Source organism: Gossypium arboreum, chromosome 4, assembly GCF_025698485.1.
Source record: "Gossypium arboreum isolate Shixiya-1 chromosome 4, ASM2569848v2, whole genome shotgun sequence".
NCBI classification, from domain to species: Eukaryota; Viridiplantae; Streptophyta; class Magnoliopsida; order Malvales; family Malvaceae; genus Gossypium; species Gossypium arboreum.
This window is the reverse complement of record NC_069073.1, coordinates 46,248,948-46,268,467: the sequence shown is the minus strand read 5'-3', so window position 1 is coordinate 46,268,467 and position 19,520 is coordinate 46,248,948. Positions and strand designations below refer to the sequence as shown.

At 37.4% G+C, this 19,520-nt stretch overlaps 1 non-coding gene across 1 annotated transcript; it reads right to left on the bottom strand.

The window, feature by feature from the left end:
* Positions 1–15,683: 15,683 nt before the first annotated feature.
* LOC128292261 (small nucleolar RNA R71) lies at positions 15,684–15,790 on the bottom strand. The gene has a single exon (XR_008282245.1). It is a non-coding gene; the product is annotated as a small nucleolar RNA R71 (small nucleolar RNA).
* Positions 15,791–19,520: the final 3,730 nt, after the last annotated feature.

The following is a 19,520-nucleotide window of genomic DNA, read 5'->3' as shown; positions in this document are numbered from 1 at the left end:
TACAGTTACAAGAATTAATAGACAAGGGTTTTGTGAGACCGAGCTATTCCCCTTGGGGTGCTCCAGTACTTTTTGTCAAAAAGAAAGATGGGCCGATGAGGTTATGTATAGACTACAGACAGCTCAACAAGCTGACAGTGAAGAACAAGTATCCTTTGCAAAGGATCAGTGATATGTTTGACCAATTGAAAGGAGCTATAGTTTTTTCTAAGATAGACTTAAGGTCTGGTTATTACCAGCTAAGAGTTAAGGAGTAAGATGTACTGAAAACCACGTTTCGGATGAGATACAGGCACTATGAGTTCTGTAACACCCCACACACGTGCCCCACGCCGGGTTGAAATATGAGGCATTACTTAACTTAAAGTTATGCATATAGACATTTTCATAACACCAAAACATGGTTAAACAAACACTTTTTCAATTTTATTTATAAACTCCTCAGTAAGAGCCTACTAAGCCCAAAACATCCATTGGAACCCATTCAGAAGCAATATGAGTCCTTTAAAGAACTCTGAAAATAACTTTTAACACAGGGGCACATGCCCGTGTGGGAGGGGCAACACGGCCGTGTGACAATTCAACATGGCTGTGCTATTGGCCCGTATGGCTCACACGGCCTAAGCAATACAGGGACACGCCCGTGTCTTATACCCATGTGGAATTAATTCTAAATGCACATCTACAGGGGTTTTCACATGGCCTGGAACACGCCCGTGTCTCTAGCCCATGTTCCTCACACGGCCATGGCACACCCGTGTCCTATACCGTCTGCAAAAACTTGGAAATTCTATTTCTAAAGTTAGTAATCCTTAAGGGCCACACAGCCAAGGCACACGCTCGTGCGCTAGGCCGTGTCCTTCACACGGCTGAGGCACACGGTCGTGTGTTTGCCTGTGTGTTTACTACCATGCACACTTACTTACAATTCTTATGTGCAGGGGACACATGGACATATCACATGCCCATGTGGTGAACCGTGTGTCACACACGGCCTAGACACACGCCCGTGTGGACAAAATAAGGCTATTTACCAAGCCTTTTTGTCACCCATACTTATATAACCTGCACAAAAATCACTTTATACTAACATAAGGGCACATCACATAGCCAAAATACCCATAATGGACAACATTTCATTTATGCAATTTACTCATCCATGAAAATATCATCTTCTATTTATAAATCAAAATGAGTATCATATTCATCATATGAGCCAACACTTTATGGCTAACTAACAAAACACTAAACAAAAACTCGAGTCTCTATACATGCCAGAAAACAAAACAATGAAACTAGCTATACCAAGGTCTTGAGTGATAGTGTGATCGAAGCTTTTGATGTTATTGGATCCCCGATGGTAGCTTGGCGGCACATAAGGAAAGAAAAGAAAGGAGGGTAAGCGTGGGAGCTTAGTAAGTACATATATGCAAATAAAATGTAATTATAAGAAAATCATATTGATCATAATTTTTGTGTGACAGGTTTTAAATATTTATAATTAATCGGTCTTGAAACTAACTATTATCACGATATAGGCAAATATACCTATCGAACAGCAGTATAGTTTTTGCAAGACCGGATTGTTGAACCCAAAAGAACTAAAAGTACTAGTAATGACTGCCTTTTTGTTATGTAGCCTAAGAATAAGTGGGTTTTGGTTTAACTAACTTATTATCTAAACTAAGTATTCACAGAAAATAGAATTGGGGAATTACTTTTGGAAAAATGATTGAATTAAGACAATACCTAAGGAAAAATCCACCTAGACTTCACTTGTTATTCTGACTCCGAATCAGACGATTTATTCATTTAACTTGTTCCGTAGAGATCCCTAAGTTATGTTATTATCCCTATTCAAGACTAATAACATCTAATCCCTAGATTGAATAATTGAGACTTTTCTCTAATTAACACCCTAGGGTTGCATTAACTCGATCTACGGATCCCCTTATTAGGTTTCACCCTAATCCGGCAAAATCTTGTCACCTTATGTCTAGGCGTGTAATCAACTCTGCTTAATTATGACAAATGTACTATTAGACAGGGTCTATTCCTCCTCTGAATAAGATTTTATCTTGAATCAGTATCCTGGGATATCAAAACAAGAATTAAGAACACATAATTAAGAACAAGTTAAATATTTATCATACAATTCAGAAAATAATAACAAGATTCGTCTTAGGTTTCATTCCCCTTAGGTATTTAAGGGATTTAGTTCATAACTAAAAAGGAAAACATCTCAGAAGAATAATGAATACAAAACATTAGAAAACCCAAAACTCCTGTAGGAAAATTGAGGGGAGATCTTCAGTCTTGATGGTGATTCCGGCTTTTGAGATGGATCAATCGGCCTCCCTTGAGCAGTTCCCTGCCTCCTTTTCTCTGTGTCCCCCTTTCCTCCTCCTTTAGGGTGTATTTATAGGCTTTAGAATGCCTAAAAACCCTCGAAATTAGCCTTTTCCAAATTGGACTCAACTTGGGCTTGGCAGGGACACGCTCGTGCAAGTCGTGCTTCAATTCTGCCAGATTGACATGGCCGTGTGGTCTGCCCGTGTGAGGAAGTCCAGGCCGTGTTGATTTCATACTTTGGCCCATTTTCTCCGTTTTTGGCCTGTTTCTCATTCCTTTCGCTCTCCTATGCTCACCTAAGTATAAAACATGAAATTAAGGCATTAGGAGCATCAAATTCACCAATTCTAAGGAAAAATCATCCATAAAATGTGTTAAGCATAGGGTAAAAATATGTATAAATTACGGTTTATCAAATACCCCCACACTTAAGCATTTGCTTGTCCTCAAGCAAAATTCTCAACTCATAATCAAAATAAATTCTTCTTAACTTATAATCTCTATCGAAAATATCTCAAACTAATTCACGAGTAGTCGTACATTGAGAATTCAACTAAAAGAAAATCAAAGTTTCAAACATTCCTAGTTGCGTATTTAATCATGCAAAACTTAGGCATCTCCCCTTATCTGAGTGGTTACCTCGATTCGAAATCTCACGGAGTTTAACATCCTCACTAAAGAGTCACTCAAATCACTCAAAGTGTTTAAGAACAATGAAAGTAGCACTCATAGTCAATATAAAAAGTTATTACCATAGGCTTTCATGAAAATCACATCTCCACCACTATAAATTGAGATGATACACCAATCAAAAGGTCTTTAGAGGGTTGTAACGTGGCTTTGGTTAAGGGGTGTGGTCACAAGCTAAAAGAAACGGTTAGAATCAAGATTGAATTGAAAAATCACTTAACTAGAAAAAGATTTAATCATCACTTGCGTACAACAGAGCTTCTTCTTAGAATATGGAATTTAAATACTTAAGCTCAAAAACAAAAAATTACTACTAATGTGTATACACAGTTTTTTTTAAGAACACATTAAATAACATAGACTAACTATTAAGAACAAGACATAGCTCAGCAACTATTTCAATTCAAATCTCGACAAAAAATAGGGATCAAATTTAATTTAGGGGATTTCAACAATAATGGGTTAAGGGTCAATATTAAAGATAATACAAGAAATGGCTTGTTAGGCTCAAAGGGGTTCATTAGGGGTTAATCGTGGAGGTAGGCTTTTCTTGGCATGAGTGGGTTAATCCTAAGTGCCTTAATCATTTTGACATATCAAATCAAATGGTGTGGTCTTAACATGCCTAATGAAGCAAGTTCTAGAATAACAGTTCAATACTGACGCACTCAAAGCAATAATAAAAGTGAGCATGAAAGAATTAATAGATGCTCAAAAGGCTCAAAAATCTCACAAGAATTATGGCTTTTTGATGTTTAAAACTTGTGAATTCCAACTCAAAGTAATACCTAAACTTTGGGGAAACAACATAAAATTTTAAATTCTTAAAAATCAACTTATCATGCTTGATTCTCCAATGTTTTAAAGTTTAAACAATCAATGCATAAATGCCTATGTTTTAATTCAAGATATATCAATCAAAATCATAAATCAATAAAAATTTATCCTAAATATGATATGAGAGCTTTTCAAGAGAATAAGGCAGTCATTCAGGGATTTTTCTGATAATGAAATGAATACCCCCCCACACTTAAGATGTACATTGTCATCAATGTATAAAGATAGATATTTTGAAAAATGTAAGTGTATGTTCATAAGATAGGGAAAAAAGTGAAACTTCCTGAGTTAAAAATGGATGAAATTCCTGGATTAGCGAGAGCGAGTTGTTGGAAATAAAGCTAGAGGACAAACATGATTCCGAAGGACAAAAGGGAAATTGGGGGACTAATTTGATAGTAATCATAAAGATAACCCGTGTTCAAAAAATAAAAGAATCTACAAAAATTAATAAAACAAAAATAAAATAAGATAGATAATATAATTTTTTTCAAGTGGCACAGCCGGTTCACATGCCCGTGTGGATCGTGTCCCGCTCGTGTTTGTCGCGAAGTGAGATGTCGTCACACAGCCTTCGAGCACGCCCGTGTGTCTTGGTCGTGTGGCTACATGATCATGTTACACAACCGTGTGTGATGTGGTTCGCTTCTCCCACGGTCGTGTAGCTCTACGCATGCCCATGTTATTTTGATAGTGTTGTCCACGGGTACTAGACACGGGCGTGTAGCACGCCCGTTTCATTTGGCAGATTTCACCATGGTCAGGTCACACTCCTATGGCCACTTATCACATCCCGTGTTGGGAAAGATAACTTTTACCCTATTTTTGCACGGTCGTATCGCACGATCGTGTTTCCATCCGTGGTTGTCACACGGTCTAAAGCACGACCGCGCGATCGATCGTGTGGAGTTGGGAAGCTGTGCTCAAAGACTCTGTTAGTGACCTAGATGTTTAAAAATTGAAATTTAAATAATTGAAAACTGTTAGCACTTAGGTTGCCTCCCGAGAAGCGCTTGTTTATAGTCTAAGCTCAACTGTTACCTTGTTGGTTTATTCAGGGCGGTGTGTGGAGTCGTAGCTCCTCTCTATCGTCTTTAAAATTCTCACCATTATAAAGTTTGAGACGATGTCCATTTACTTTGAAAGTACCGTGTGATGGGTGACTTACCTCTATTGTGCCATATGAAAGAACAGATTGAATTACGAAAGGCCCTGACCATCGTGATTTATGTTTCCCAGGAAACAATTTGAGCCTTGAGTTGTATAGTAGGACAAGATCTCCAACTTCAAATTGTTTTCGTTGCTTTAAACGAGTGTCATGGCATCGCTTTGTTGCTTCCTTATATAGGCGTGAGTTTTCGTATACATTGACTCGCCATTCATTAAGTTCATTCAGCTGCATCAACCTATTTTTTCTTCGAAGTTCGGGATCAAGGTTTAGAAATTTAATAGCCCAAAAAGCTTTATGCTCTAGTTCAAATGGTAGATGACAACTTTTTCCATAAACAAGTCTGTAAGGTGATGTCTCTATGGGGGTCTTAATAGCAGTTGTGTAGGCCCATAAGGCATCATCTACTTTCATTGCCCAATCTTTTCTATTTGACTCTATTATTTTTTCAAAGATCCGTTTGATTTCTCGGTTTGCCACTTCAACTTGTCCATTAGTTTTAGGATGGTATAGGGTGGCTGTTCTATGATGAACTCCATATTTCTTAAGAGTTTTTTCAAATTGGGTTTACAAAAATGAGTGCCCCAGTCACTGATAATTACTTTAGGTGCTCTAAATCTCGAGAAGAGTTTCTTAAGGAAACGTACTACCAGCTTGGGCTTCCACCCATTTGGACATATAATCAATTGCTACTAAGATGTATTTATTCACAAATGAACTGGGGAATGGACCCATGAAATCGATACCCCAAACGTCAAATATTTCACATGAAAGCATATAGTTTTGAGACATTTCATCACGTTTAGATATGTTACCTGTCCGTTGGCATTTGTCACATGAAGTAACGTACCTGGTAGTGTCTTTGAATAACGAGGGCCAATAAAAACCTGATTCAAGTATTTTATGTGCGGTCTTAGTTCTACTATAGTGTCCTCCAGTTGGCGTTGAGTGGCAATGCTCCAATATTTTTTATGTTTCTGATCTTGTAATGCATCTTCTAATGACTTAATCTGCACATCTGCGAAAAAGAAAGGGGTCGTCCCAAAAGTAGTTTTTCACATCATTAAGGAATCGCTTCTTTTGCTGGTGTGTTAACCCTTTTGGGATAATGTTAGTGGCTAAAACATTCGCGATGTCTGCAAACCAAGGTACCTCAGAGTCAGATATAGCAAAAAATTATTCTACAGGAAACGGATCATTTATTTCAATTTCATCTAGTTCTTCGGTATTGGAGTTCTCAAGCCTAGACAGATGATCAGCCGCAAGATTTTCAGCTCCTTTCTTATCTGAATTTCCAAGTCAAATTCCTGCAGTAGGAGAATCCATCAAATGAGTCGAGGTTTTGCATCAGTTTTAGTTAAAAGGTAGCGAAGGGCGGAATGATCAGTGTAAACAACAACTTTAGATAATATGAGATATGATCGAAATTTATCAAATGCAAAAACCACTGCTAGCAATTCTTTTTCCGTAGTAGTATAATTCTCTTGTGCAACTGTCAAAGTTTTGCTAGCATAATAGATAGGTTGAAAATGCTTGTCTCTTCGCTGTCCTAATACTCCACCTACTGCAAAATCACTCACATCACACATTAATTCAAATGGTAAGTTCCAATCAGGTGCAATTATGATTGTAGCATTAATTAATTTATCCTTGAAAGTATTAAATGCTTCTAACACTCCTGATTGAAATTAAAAGGTATATCTTTTTCTAGCAATTTAGTCAAAGGCTTAGCTATTTTAGAAAAATCCTTAACAAATCTTCTATAAAAACTAGCATGTCCTAAAAAGCTTCTAATAGCCTTAATCGAACTAGGAGGGGGTAATTTTTCGATTGTTTCTATTTTAGATTTGTCCACTTCAATCCCTTTATTAGAAATTTTATGCCCTAATACAATACCTTCTTGAACCATTAAGTGACATTTCTCCCAATTAAGCACAAGGTTCGTTTCCTCACATCTTATTAAAACTCGTTTTAAATTTTTAAGGCAGAGATGGAAAGAGTTACTGAATACCAAGAAATCATCCATAAATACTTTCATGATATCTTCCCCGAGTTCGTCAAAGATGACCATCATACAGTACTGAAAAGTGGTAGGAGCATTACATAATCCAAAGGGCATTTAACGATAAGCAAACGTACCATATAGGCATGTGAATGTCATCTTTTCTTGATCTTCAAGAGCTATTGGGATTTGGAAGTAGCCAGAGAGTCCATCGAAAAAGCAGTAGTACATGTGCACGGATAATCTTTCTAACATTTGGTCAATGAATGGCAAGAGGAAGTGATCTTTTCTTCTGGCATCATTTAGTTTCATGTAATCAATGCAAACTCTCCATCCTGTGACTGTCTTTGTTGGGATTAATTCATTCTTCTCGTTGGTCACAACCATCATGCCTCCTTTCTTAGGGACAACCTGCACTGGACTTACCCAAGAACTATCAGAAATAGGATAAATAATTCCAGCATCTAGAAGTTTAATTACCTTGGCTTTAACAACTTTCTTCATGTTGGGGTTCAGTCGTCTTTGAGCTTGCACACACAGTTTGTATTCATCTTCCATCAAAATTTTGTGGGTGTAAAAAGAAGGGCTGAATCCATTAATGTTAGAAATTTTCCAAGCTATGGCCTTTTTATGTTCTTTTAATACTTGGATTAATTCCTCTTTCTCCTTGGGTTGCAAGTTAGAAGCAATAATAACTGGTAATGTAGAATTATTTCCAAGGAATACGGATTCCAAGTGGTTTGGTAATTGTTTAAGTTCCAGTTTGGGAGGCTCTTCAATAGAGGGTTTTTGCTTAAGTTCATCGTTTATCTTAATGCCCTCATATTTTACTTGTCTTGATGAATGCTCATTAGGTTCATCATCTGTCTCCTCTTCCTGAGCTAGATACAGTTCTTTCGTGTCCTTCTGTATAATTTCCTAAAAAGAGTCTTGAGTAGTATGATCAATAGAGTCAATAAAATAACATGAATCATCCTGTTCCCTAGAAAACCTCATAGCATCATAAATTTTAAAGATAATCTCCTTGTCACCTACTCTAAGTACCAATTTACCGTTACCCACATCGATTACAACCCTAGCAGTGACTAAAAATGGGCACCCTAAAATTAAGGGCACTTCCATGTCTTCGTCCATGTCAAGCATAACAAAGTCAACAAGAAATGTGAATTTATCTATTTTCACAAGTACGTCTTCTATAATACCCCTAGGATATTTAACAGATCTATCGGCTAATTGAATACTCATCCTAGTAGGTTTAGGTTCACCAAGACCAAGTTGTTTGAACATTTTATATGGCATCACATCAATGCTAGTGCCTAAATCAGCTAGTGCTTTCTTAACATTCAGACTACCAATTAAGCAAGGGATAGTAAAACTTCCTGGATCTTTTAGTTTGGGTGGCAGTTTGTTTTGGAGTATGGCTGAGCACTCCTCGTTGAGTTCTACTATAGATAAGTCCTCGAACTTCCTTTTATTTGTTAGAAGCTCCTTCAAAAATTTTTCCTATGTAGGCATCTGTGAGATGGCCTCAACGAAAGGAAAGTTGATATGTAATTGCTTAAAAAGTTCAAGAAACTTATCGAATTGTGCATCGATGCGGTCTTTTTTCAATTTTGCTGGGCATGGAACTGGTGGTTTATATTCCTTCGGTATTGGTTTGTCACTATTTTCAGGTTTTTGGTCCCCCCTTTCGCTTATCACGGCTTCTTGTATTAGCTTCTTTTCAGATTCCACTAACACTTTCCCACTCCTTAGTGTAACTGCTTTTACATGCTCTTTTGATTTGGTGTTACTAGGTAAACTTCCTAGTGGTTTTTCTAAAATTAGTTTGGGCAGCTGGCTCGAAACTCAAATAGGCCAGCTTTCCAAACTAATCTCCGAATGACCACAAGGTAGCTTGCCAAGTAATACTGAACCCAACCCAAGGGAACAACTCAATGCGATTAATGTTCAAGATAAAGAAGGATTCGTTGAGCCTGAGCCAGAACCGAGGCAAGAAATTATGGTAAGTAGAGCCAAAGGTGAGGTAGGTCATAATAAAAAAAAATCAATGAATGTCGAATATAAATCTCGTGTGCCATACCCTAACGCGATAAGGAAAGACCGCTCAGATAAACAATTTGGTAAAGTCCTTAAACTTTTAAAAAAATTGCACATTAATTTACCGTTTATTGAAGCTCTATCACAGATGCCAAACGCAATGGAATTTTCAAAGGAGGTTTTAGGAAATAAGTAGAAGTTGGACGAGGCGTCGCATGTGGAGCTAAATGCAATTTGCTCAGCTATTCTGCAAAATAAGCTACTGAATAAATTAAAAGATCCAGGGAGTTTTACAATTCCTTGCTTAATTGGTAGTTTAGATGTTAATAATGCATTAGCTGATTTAGGGGCTAGTATTAACGTCACTACAAAATGTTCAAACAATTAGGTCTTGGGAAACCCAAACAGACTAGGATGAGCATTCAATTAGCAGATAAAACTATAAGATTTCCTAGGGGTATTATTGAAGATGTGCTAGTTAAAATCGATAAATTTATATTTCCCTTGGACTTCATTGTTCTAGACATAGAAAAGGATAGCAACATTCCTTTAATTCTAGGAAGGCCCTTTTTAGCAATTGCTAAAACTATTGTTGATGTTGGCACAAATGAACTCACACTCCGTGTGGGAGACAAAACAATCACCCTTCAAGCTCGTAATTCTGACAACACATCGAAAATTGAAGGTGATCGTTTAACCCATTCCACTAAAACTGACAATATGGTGCAACCTACTTTGCAGGAAATGAGTCTGAAGGTAGTACATGAGCCATTCTCAAGCAATGGTAGATGATCTATTCATGAAAAACGAAGACTACAAATTGAGGAGCAGATGAATGGCGGACGCATAAACCAAGAATGCATGATAAACCAGAACTACGCCAGAACAAGCTCAACACCTTCTCACATCAACTTAAGGTTGGAGATAAAGTCTTATTAGATGTCGCAGATCCTCACATTGTCACTATGACACCGAATGAAGAAATCCCGCTTATGGTACTTGGCATTTTTCCATTCGGTATAGTAGAGGTAAGTCATCCCAAGTTCCGCACTTTTAAGGTAAACAACACCCGTCTGAAACCTTATTTTGATGAGAATGATAGCAGGAATGAGGAGTATAAACTCATTGAACCACCATGACCATTCAATGGAGAGGTAAGTCGAGCTTAGACTATAAATAAGCGCTTCTCGGGACGCAACCCGAGCACTGACTGTATTAACTTCTTTAAAATTTAGTCTTCAACACCTAACTTACTAACGAAGCTCTTGAATAAAGGTTTTCCACAGAGACACGGCCAAACACACGGGCGTGCTTAGGGCCGTTGATCGCGTGATTTCGTGATAGGTTTTAAATATTTATAATTAATCATTCTTGAAACTAACTATTATCGCGATGTAGGCTCGTGTACCTATCGAACAGTAGTATAGTTTTAACAAGACTGGATTGTCAAACCCAAAGTAACTAAAAGTACTAGTTATGACTGTCTTTTTATTATCTAGCCTAAGAATAAATAGGGTTTGTTTTAACTAACTAATTATCTAAACTAAGAACTCACAGAGAATAGAATTGGGGAATTGCTTTTGGGAAAATCGATTGAATTAAGACAATACCTAAGGAAAAATCCACCTAGATTGTACTTGTTATTCTGGCTCCGAATCAGACGATTTATTCATTTAACTTGTTCCGTAGAGATCCCTAAGTTATGTTATTATCCCTATTCAAGACTAATAACATCTAATCCCTAGATTGAATAATTGAGACCTTTCTATAATTAATACCCTAGGGTTGCATTAACTCGATCTATGGATCCCCTTATTAGGTTTCACCCTAATCCGGCAAAATCTTGTCACCCTATGCTAGGCGCGCAAACAACTCCACCTAATTATGACAAATGTACTCTTATACAGGGTCTATTCCTCCTCTGAATAAGAGCTTATCTTGAATCAGTATCTTGGGATATCAAAACAAGAATTAAAAACACATAATTAAGAACAAGTTAAATATTTATCATACAATTTAGAAAATAATAACAAGATTCGTCTTAATTTTTATTCCCCTTAGGTATTTAGGGGTTTTAGTTCATAACTAAATAAGAAAGCATCTCAGAATAATAAAGAATACAAAACATAAAGAAAACCCAAAACTCCTAAAAGGGAAATTGAGGAGAGATCTTTAGTCTTGATGATGAATCCAGCTTCTAAGATGGATCAATCGGCTTCCTTGGAGTAATTCCTTACTCCCTATTCTATGTGTCCCCTTTTCTTCCTCCTCTAGGGTGTATTTATAGGCTTTGGAATGCCTAAGAGCCCCCAAAATTAGCCTTTTTTGAATTGGACTCAGCTTGGGCTCGGCAAGGACATGCCCGTGTGACACACCCGTGTGCATTACTTCAGGCCGTGCTCGAGCCTGCCAAATTGACATGGCCGTGTGGTCTGCCCGTGTGAGGAGGTCCAAGCTGTGTTGATTTCGTACTTTGGCCTATTTTCTCTGTTTTTGGCCCGTTTCTTGTTCCTTTTTCTCTCTTATGCTCTCCTTAGTATAAAACATGAAATTAAAGCATTAGGAGCATTGAATTCACCAATTCTAATGGGAAATCATCCATAAAATGCATTAAGCATGGGGTAAAAATATGTATAAATTATTGTTTATCAAATACCACCACACTTAAGCATTTTCTTGTCTTCAAGTAAAATTCTCAACTCATAATTAAAATAAATTCTTCTCAACTTATAATTTCTATTGATAATATCTCAAAATAATCCACAGGTAATCATATATTAAGAATTCAACTCAAAGAACATCAAAGTTTCAAACACTCCAAGTTGAGCATTTTATTCTAAAAACATAGGTGTCTCCCTTCATCTAGGTAATTACCTTGAATTCAACATGTCAAAAAGTTTTACATCCTCACTAAAGATTCACTCAAATTACTCGAGGTATTTAAGGATAATAAATGAAGCACTCATTAGTAAATATGAAAAGTTATTACCATAGGCTTGCATGAAAATCAAATCTCCACCACTATAATTTAAGATGATACATCAATCAAAAGGTCTTTAGAGGGTTGTAATGAGGCTTGGTTAGGGGGTGTGGTCATAAGCTAAAAGAAAGGGTTAGAATCGAGATTGAGTTAAAAAATTACTTAACTAGAAAAAGATTTGATCATCACTTGCATACAAGAGAGCTTTTCTCAGAAAATGGAATTTAACTTCTTTAGCTCAGAAGATTACTACTATTAAGATGTATACACATTTTCATTTTTTTTAGGAACAAGTTAAATAACATAGACTAACTATTAAGAACAAGACATAGTTAAGCAATTTATTCAACTCAAATCTCGACAAAAATAGGGATAAAAAATAATTGAGGAGATTTCAACAAAAAATGGGTTAAGGGTTAATATTAAGGGTAATACAAGAAATGGTTTGTTAGGCTCAAGGGGGTTTACTAGGGGTTAATCGTGGAGGTAGGCTTTTCATGGCATGAGTGGGTTAATCCTAAGTGCCTTAATCATTTTGACATATCAAATCAAATGGTGTGGTCTTGACATGCATAATCAAGCAAGTTCTAGAATGACAGTTCAATACTAACGCACTCAAAGCAACAATAAAAGTGAGCATGAAAGAATTAATAGATACTCAAAAAGGCTCAAGAATCACACAAAAATTATGGCTTTTTGGTGTTTAAAACTTGTGAATTCTAACTCAAAGTAATACCTAAACTTTGGGGAAACAACCTAAAATTTTAAATTCCTAAAAATCAACTTATCATGCTTGATTCTCTAATGTCTTAAGGTTTAAACAATCAATGCATAAATGCCTATGTTTTAATTTAAGATATATCAATCAAAATCATAAATCAATCAAAATTTATCCTAAATACGATATGAGAGCTTTTCAAGAGAACAAGGTAGTAATTCAAGGATTTTTCTGATAATGAAATGAATACCACCCCACACTTAAGATTGATATTGTCCTCAATGTAAAAAGATAGATATATTGAAAAGAATATAAAAATAAGATAGGGAGAGAAGTGAAACTTCCTGAATTAAGAATGGATGATATTCCTGGAATGGCAAGATCGAGTATTGGAAATAAAGTTGGAGGTCAAGCATGATTTTGATTGATAAAAGGAGAATTGAGGGAATAATCTGATAGTAGTCATAAAGATAAGCCGTGTTTTAAAAAACAAATGAATCTTTAAAACTTAATAAAAGAAAAATAAAATAAGAGAAATAATCTAATTTTTCAAGGGCATGGTCGGTGCACACACCCGTGTGGCTCGTGTCCCGTCTGTGTTCGTCGTGATTTGAGATGTCGTAGCACGGCCTTCTAGCATGCCCATTTGTATAAGCCGTGTGGCTGCATGATCATGTTACATGATCGTGTGTGATATGGTTTACTTTTCCCATGGTCGTGTAGTACTACGCACGCCTTTTTTATTTTGACAGTGTTGTCCATGGGTGCTAGACACGGTCGTGTCGCATGCCCATGTTCATTTGGCAGATTTGACAATGGCCAGGTTGCACACCCTTGGCCACTTATCGCATCCTATGTTGGGAAAGATAACTTTTACCCAGTTGATAAACCGTAATTTATACATATTTTTCACCCATGTTTAATGCATTCTATGGATGATTTTCCATTAGAATTGGTGAATTTGATGTTCCTAATGCTTTAATTTCATGTTTTACACTTAGGAGAGCATAGGAGAGCGAAAGGAACGAGAAACGGGCCAAAAATGGAGAAGATGGGCCAAAATACGAAATCAACATGGCCTAGACCTCCTCACATGGGCAGACCATACGACCATGTCAATCTGGCAGAATTGGAGCACGACTCACACGGGTGTGTCCCTACCGAGCCCAAGTTAAGTCCAATTCGAAAAAGGCCACTTTTGAGGGCTTTTAGGCATTCCAAAGCCTATAAATACACCCTAGAAGAGGAGAAAAAGGGAGACGAAGAATAGGGGGGTAAGGAATTACCCCAATGAAGCCGATTGATCCGTCTCAGAAGCCGGATTCATCATCAAGATTGAAGATCTCTCCTCAATTTTCCTCTAGGAGTTTTGGGTTTTCTTTATGTTTTGTTCTCTTTATTCTTCGGAGATGTTTACTTATTTAGTTATGAACTAAATCCCCTAAATACCTAAGGGGAATGAAACCTAAGATGAATCTTGTTATTATTTTCTGAATCGTATGATAAATATTTGGCTTGTTCTTAATTCTTGTTTTGATATCCTAGGATACTGATTCAAGACATGCTCTTATTCAGAGGAGGAATAGACCCTATTTAAGAGTATTTTTGTCATAATTAAGCGGAGTTGATTGCGTGCCTAGAAATAGGGTGACAAGATTTTGCCGAATTAAGGTGAAACCTAATAAGGGGATCTATAGATCGAGTTAATGCAACCCTGGAGTGGTAATTAGTGAAAAGTCTCAGTTATTCAATCTAGGGATTAGACATTATTAGTCTTGAATAGGGATAATAACATAACTTAGGGATCTCTACGGAACAAGTTGAATGAATAAATTATCCGGTTCGGAGATAACAAGTAAAGTCTAGGTGGATTTTTCCTTAGGTATTGTCTCAAGTCAATCGATTTTCCCAAAAGCAATTCCCCAACTCTTTTCTTTGTACGTTCTTAGTTTAAATAATTAGTTAAAGTAAAACAAAACCCTATTATTCTTAGGCTAGATAAGAAAAAGATAGTTATTACTAGTACTTTTGGTTCCCTTGGGTATGATATCCTTATCTTGCATTACTATACTATTGTTCGATAGGTGCGCTAGCCTTTTCGTCGTGATAATAGTTAGTCTAGGTTTGATCTTCACAATAAATATTTATTACTTGTTACGAATCACGCGATCAGGTTTTTGGCGCCGTTGCTGGGGAACTAAGATATTAGGAAAGCTCAATTTTTATTAATTTAGCCATTGATTTTTCTTGTAATTTAATTTAATTTTATTATTATTATTTATTAATTTACTTTTTCTTTCTCTTGGCAGGTTTTTATATTTTATGACTAGAAGAAACCCGTCGGGACCATTACTTTTTGACGAAGAAATCGATTGTACAGTTCGTAGAAACCAAAGAGAAATAAGACCCAGGTTAAGATACATAGAGATCGAGCAAGAAGACGATACTCAACCTCTAACCGATGAGATGGCTGAAAACCAAGGCAATTAGCTACCTCCTACAATTGCGGCTAATCAAAATCCTGCTCCATGCACTATGTATGATTATGCTAAACCTTCTTTAACAGGAACTGAATCTAGTGTAGTTAGACCGGCAGTAGCTGCAAATACTTTTGAACTAAAACCTAACACAATTCAAATTGATACAGCAGTTTGTTCAGTTTGATGGTTTGCAGGATGAAGATCCCAACGCTCTCTTAGAAAACTTTCTAGAATTTTGTGATACATTTAAAATCAATGGTGTTTCTGATGATGCCATTCATCTTCGGTTATTTCCTTTTTCACTGAGAAACAAAGCTAAACAGTGGTTGAACTCGTTACCATGAGGATCAATTACTACTTGGGAACAAATGACCGAAATTTTTTTACTAAAATACTTTTCGCCGGCTAAAATGACTAAATTACGTAATGATATCTCTTCTTTTGTGCAGATGGATTTAGAAACACTTTACGATGCATGGGAGAGATACAAGGACTTACTGAGAAGGTGCCCTCACCATGGGTTACCACTTTGGCTGGAAGTACAAACATTCCATAATGGTTTGAATCCCTCGACTCGACAAATGGTTGACGCAACTGCTGGCAGAACCATCAACAATAGAACACCGGAAGATGCCTATGAGTTTATAGAGGAGATGTCACTGAATAACTATCAGTGGCAAGTTATGAGGCCAAAGCCAACGAAAACAGCCGACGTTTATAACGTCGATTCAGTCACCATGCTCTCTAATCTGGTAGAACTTCTCAATAAAAAGATTGATGGTTTACTTGGTTCTACGTAGGTACATCCAGTAATGATGTGTGACTCAAGTGAAGGAGGTGTGCATACAGAATATCAATCCTTCAATCCCACAACCAAAGAGGAACAAGTCAACTACATGGGTAACAATAACTTTAGATCTCAAAATAACCCATATAGTAATACTTATAATGCAGGTTGGAGGAACCACCCAAATTTCTCCTGGGGTGGTCAAGGAAAGCAAAAGCCACAAAATCCTAAGGGTTTTCAATAGCCACCTTATCAACAAGAGAAGAAACCGAACCTTGAGGAGATGCTCTCAAAATTCATATCAATGTCAGAAAACCATTTCCAAAATACCGAGACAGCACTTAAGAATCAACAAGCATCGATCCAAGGGCTCGAAACTTAGATAGGCCAGCTATCCAAACTAATCTCCGAACGACCACAAGGTAGCTTGCCAAGTAACACTGGACCCAACCCAAGGGAACAGCTCAACGCAATTAATATCCAGAATGACGAAGGAGTCGTTGAGCCTGAACCAGAACCAAGGCAAGAAACAGTGGTAAGCAAAGGAAGAGATGAGGTAGATCAAAATACAAACAAACCAGTGACTGTCAAATATAAACCTCATGTGCCATACCCTAACACGACAAAGAAAGACCGCTCAGACGAACAAATCGGTAAATTCCTCAAACTTTTGAAAAAATTACATATTAACTTACTGTTTATTGAAGCTTTGTCGCAGATGCCAAATGCAATGAAATTTTTAAAAGAGCTTTTAGTAAATAAGCGGAAGTTGGACGAAGAATCGCATGTAGAGCTAAACATAGTTTGCTCAGCTATTCTACAGAATAAGCTACCCCACAAATTGAAAGATCCAGGGTGTTTCACAATTCCTTTCTTAATTGGTAGTTTAGATATAAGTCATGCATTAGATATAAGTCATGCAACTAGGTCTTGGGAAACCTAAACAAACTAGGATGAGCATTCAATTGGCTAATAAAACTATAATATTTCCTAGGGGTATTATTGAAGATGTACTCGTGAAAGTAGATAAGTTCATATTCCCTGTTGATTTCGCTAATCTAGACATAGAGGAGGATAATAACACCCCTTTGATTTTAGGGAGGCCCTTTTTAGAAACTGCTAAAACAATTATTGATGTTGGTATAGGTGAGCTTACACTTTGTGTGGGAGACGAAACGATCACCCTTTAAGCTCGTAATTCTGGCATCACATCAAACATTGAAGGTAATAGTCCACACCAATCTACTAAAACTGACAATATGACTTTGCAGAAATTAAACTTCAAAGAAGTTCACGAGCCATGTTCCAGCAATGATAGAGGATACACTCATGAAGAACGAAGTCTACGGATAGAGGAGCTAGACGAATGGAGAGCACATAAACCAAGAACACACGATAAACTGAAATTACATCAGAAAGAGTTCGATACCTCTCCAAATTAACTTAAGGTTGGCGATAAAGTCTTACTAGATGCCGCAGATCCCCACATTGTCACTACCACACCGAATGAGTAAATCCCTCTTATGGTACTCAGTATTTTTCCATTCGGTAAGGTGGAGATGAGTCACCCCAAGTTCGGCACTTTTAAGGTAAACAACACCCGATTAAAACCCTATTTTGATGAGATTGATAGTAGAATGAGGAGTATAAACTCCTCGAACCACCCTAACCATTCACTAGAGAGGTAAGTCGAGCTTAGACTATAAATAAGTGCTTCTCTAGAGGCAACCCGAGCACTAACATATTTTGATTTCTTTATTTTTAATTTCTAACACTTTGAATTATTAACTTTATCTTTGAATTGCAGAGTTTTTTAGCTCCACACAGCCAATAACACAGCCGTGCTTAAGGCCATGTGACCACCATGAAGGGAAACACGGCCGTCCGATACGGCCGCACGAAAACAGGGTAAATGATTTCCCCAAAATATGGGATGCAATAAATCCCCATGACCGTGAGACATGGCTGTGGGTGAACTTGATAGGTGAACATGGGCGTGGGAATAGAAAAACACGGGCGTGCCAGGGGCAAGGCTCGATTCTATTTCTTCAACATGGGCTGAAGACACGCCCATGCCGTTAAGCCATGGACAACAATACAAGGGCATGGTACCCTACCACATGGGCGTGGGAGAAGCGAATAAAGCTTGGCACGACCATGCGACATGGCTATGTGTAACACCCCTAACTTGTGACCGACGCCGGTGTCGGACACGAGGGGTTAACGAGACAAATCCTCTTAAAGTACCGACCAATTTGGCATTTCTGGACAGGCTGGAAAACTGCGTCACCGTCGCCTTAAAAATCATATCTCGAGTTCCAAACCTTGGAAACTGGTTTCGTAAATTTTCCATGAATTTAGACTCATATACCCATCCATGGATTTATTTTTAGAATTTTTGGTTGGGCCAATTGGTACAGTTTATTAGTTAAAGTCACCCATGTTACAGGGATCGACTGCTCTGACCTCCGCGCGTTACAACTTGAATATCTTTCTGTACAGGGCTTTAATACTGGTGCCGTTTGTTTCTAATGAAACTAGACTCAAAATGGAATCTTTACATATAAGGCATGACTCCTAATTCTTTCTGGATAATTTATGGTAAATTTTCAAAGTCGCGACAGGGGACCCAGAAATCGTTCTGGCCCTGTCTCACGAGAACTTTAATATCTCCCAGTATACTGCTCATATGGTCGTTTCGTTTCGTCCATATAAAATAGATTCATCAAGGATCAGTTCCATAATTTACTCACTATTTAATTCTACTTCTACTATTTTTAGTGACTTTTCAATCTCATCTCACTGCTGCTGTCCGCAACAGTTACTGCAGTAGACTATGCCAATTTCATGAATTTTTCCTTGGCCTTAATCATCCATCATACATGACACAAATTATGGCCACCTTAACAAAATTTGAGTTTCTAAGACTCGTGGCTATAGGTTCTAGCATCCCACTCGACGACCACATAGGCCATTTTCACATGGCTTAAAGTTTACAACCCACAATTCGACAAAATATAATAGCCTATACATGCCAAATGTTCTTCAACAACAAAAACAATACCACAAGATTTCAGCGGTGTGATGACTTCAACGACGGTTCGAGCACGCAACAATACGAGTCCAAGAGACCTAAAATGGGTGACAAGAAAACACCGAGTGAGTTTACAACTCAGTAAGTCATAAGCATTCGTCAATCCAATCGATAAAGTTACTACTACATGTACAACAAATGAGGCTAGGTACTCGTCCATATCGAATCTATACCATAATACCTCGGACCTTTCGGTCCAATCTCGTACCAATTCATACATCCACATTTCATATTCTACACAACAAGATAATCAAGCATTTTACACATTAACTCATTTTCCAGCACAACCATACAATTTCAATCATCACATAGATTTAAGGCTTACCAACTTCAACCCCAAGCATGAACGTATTACCTATTCGTCATGAGCTC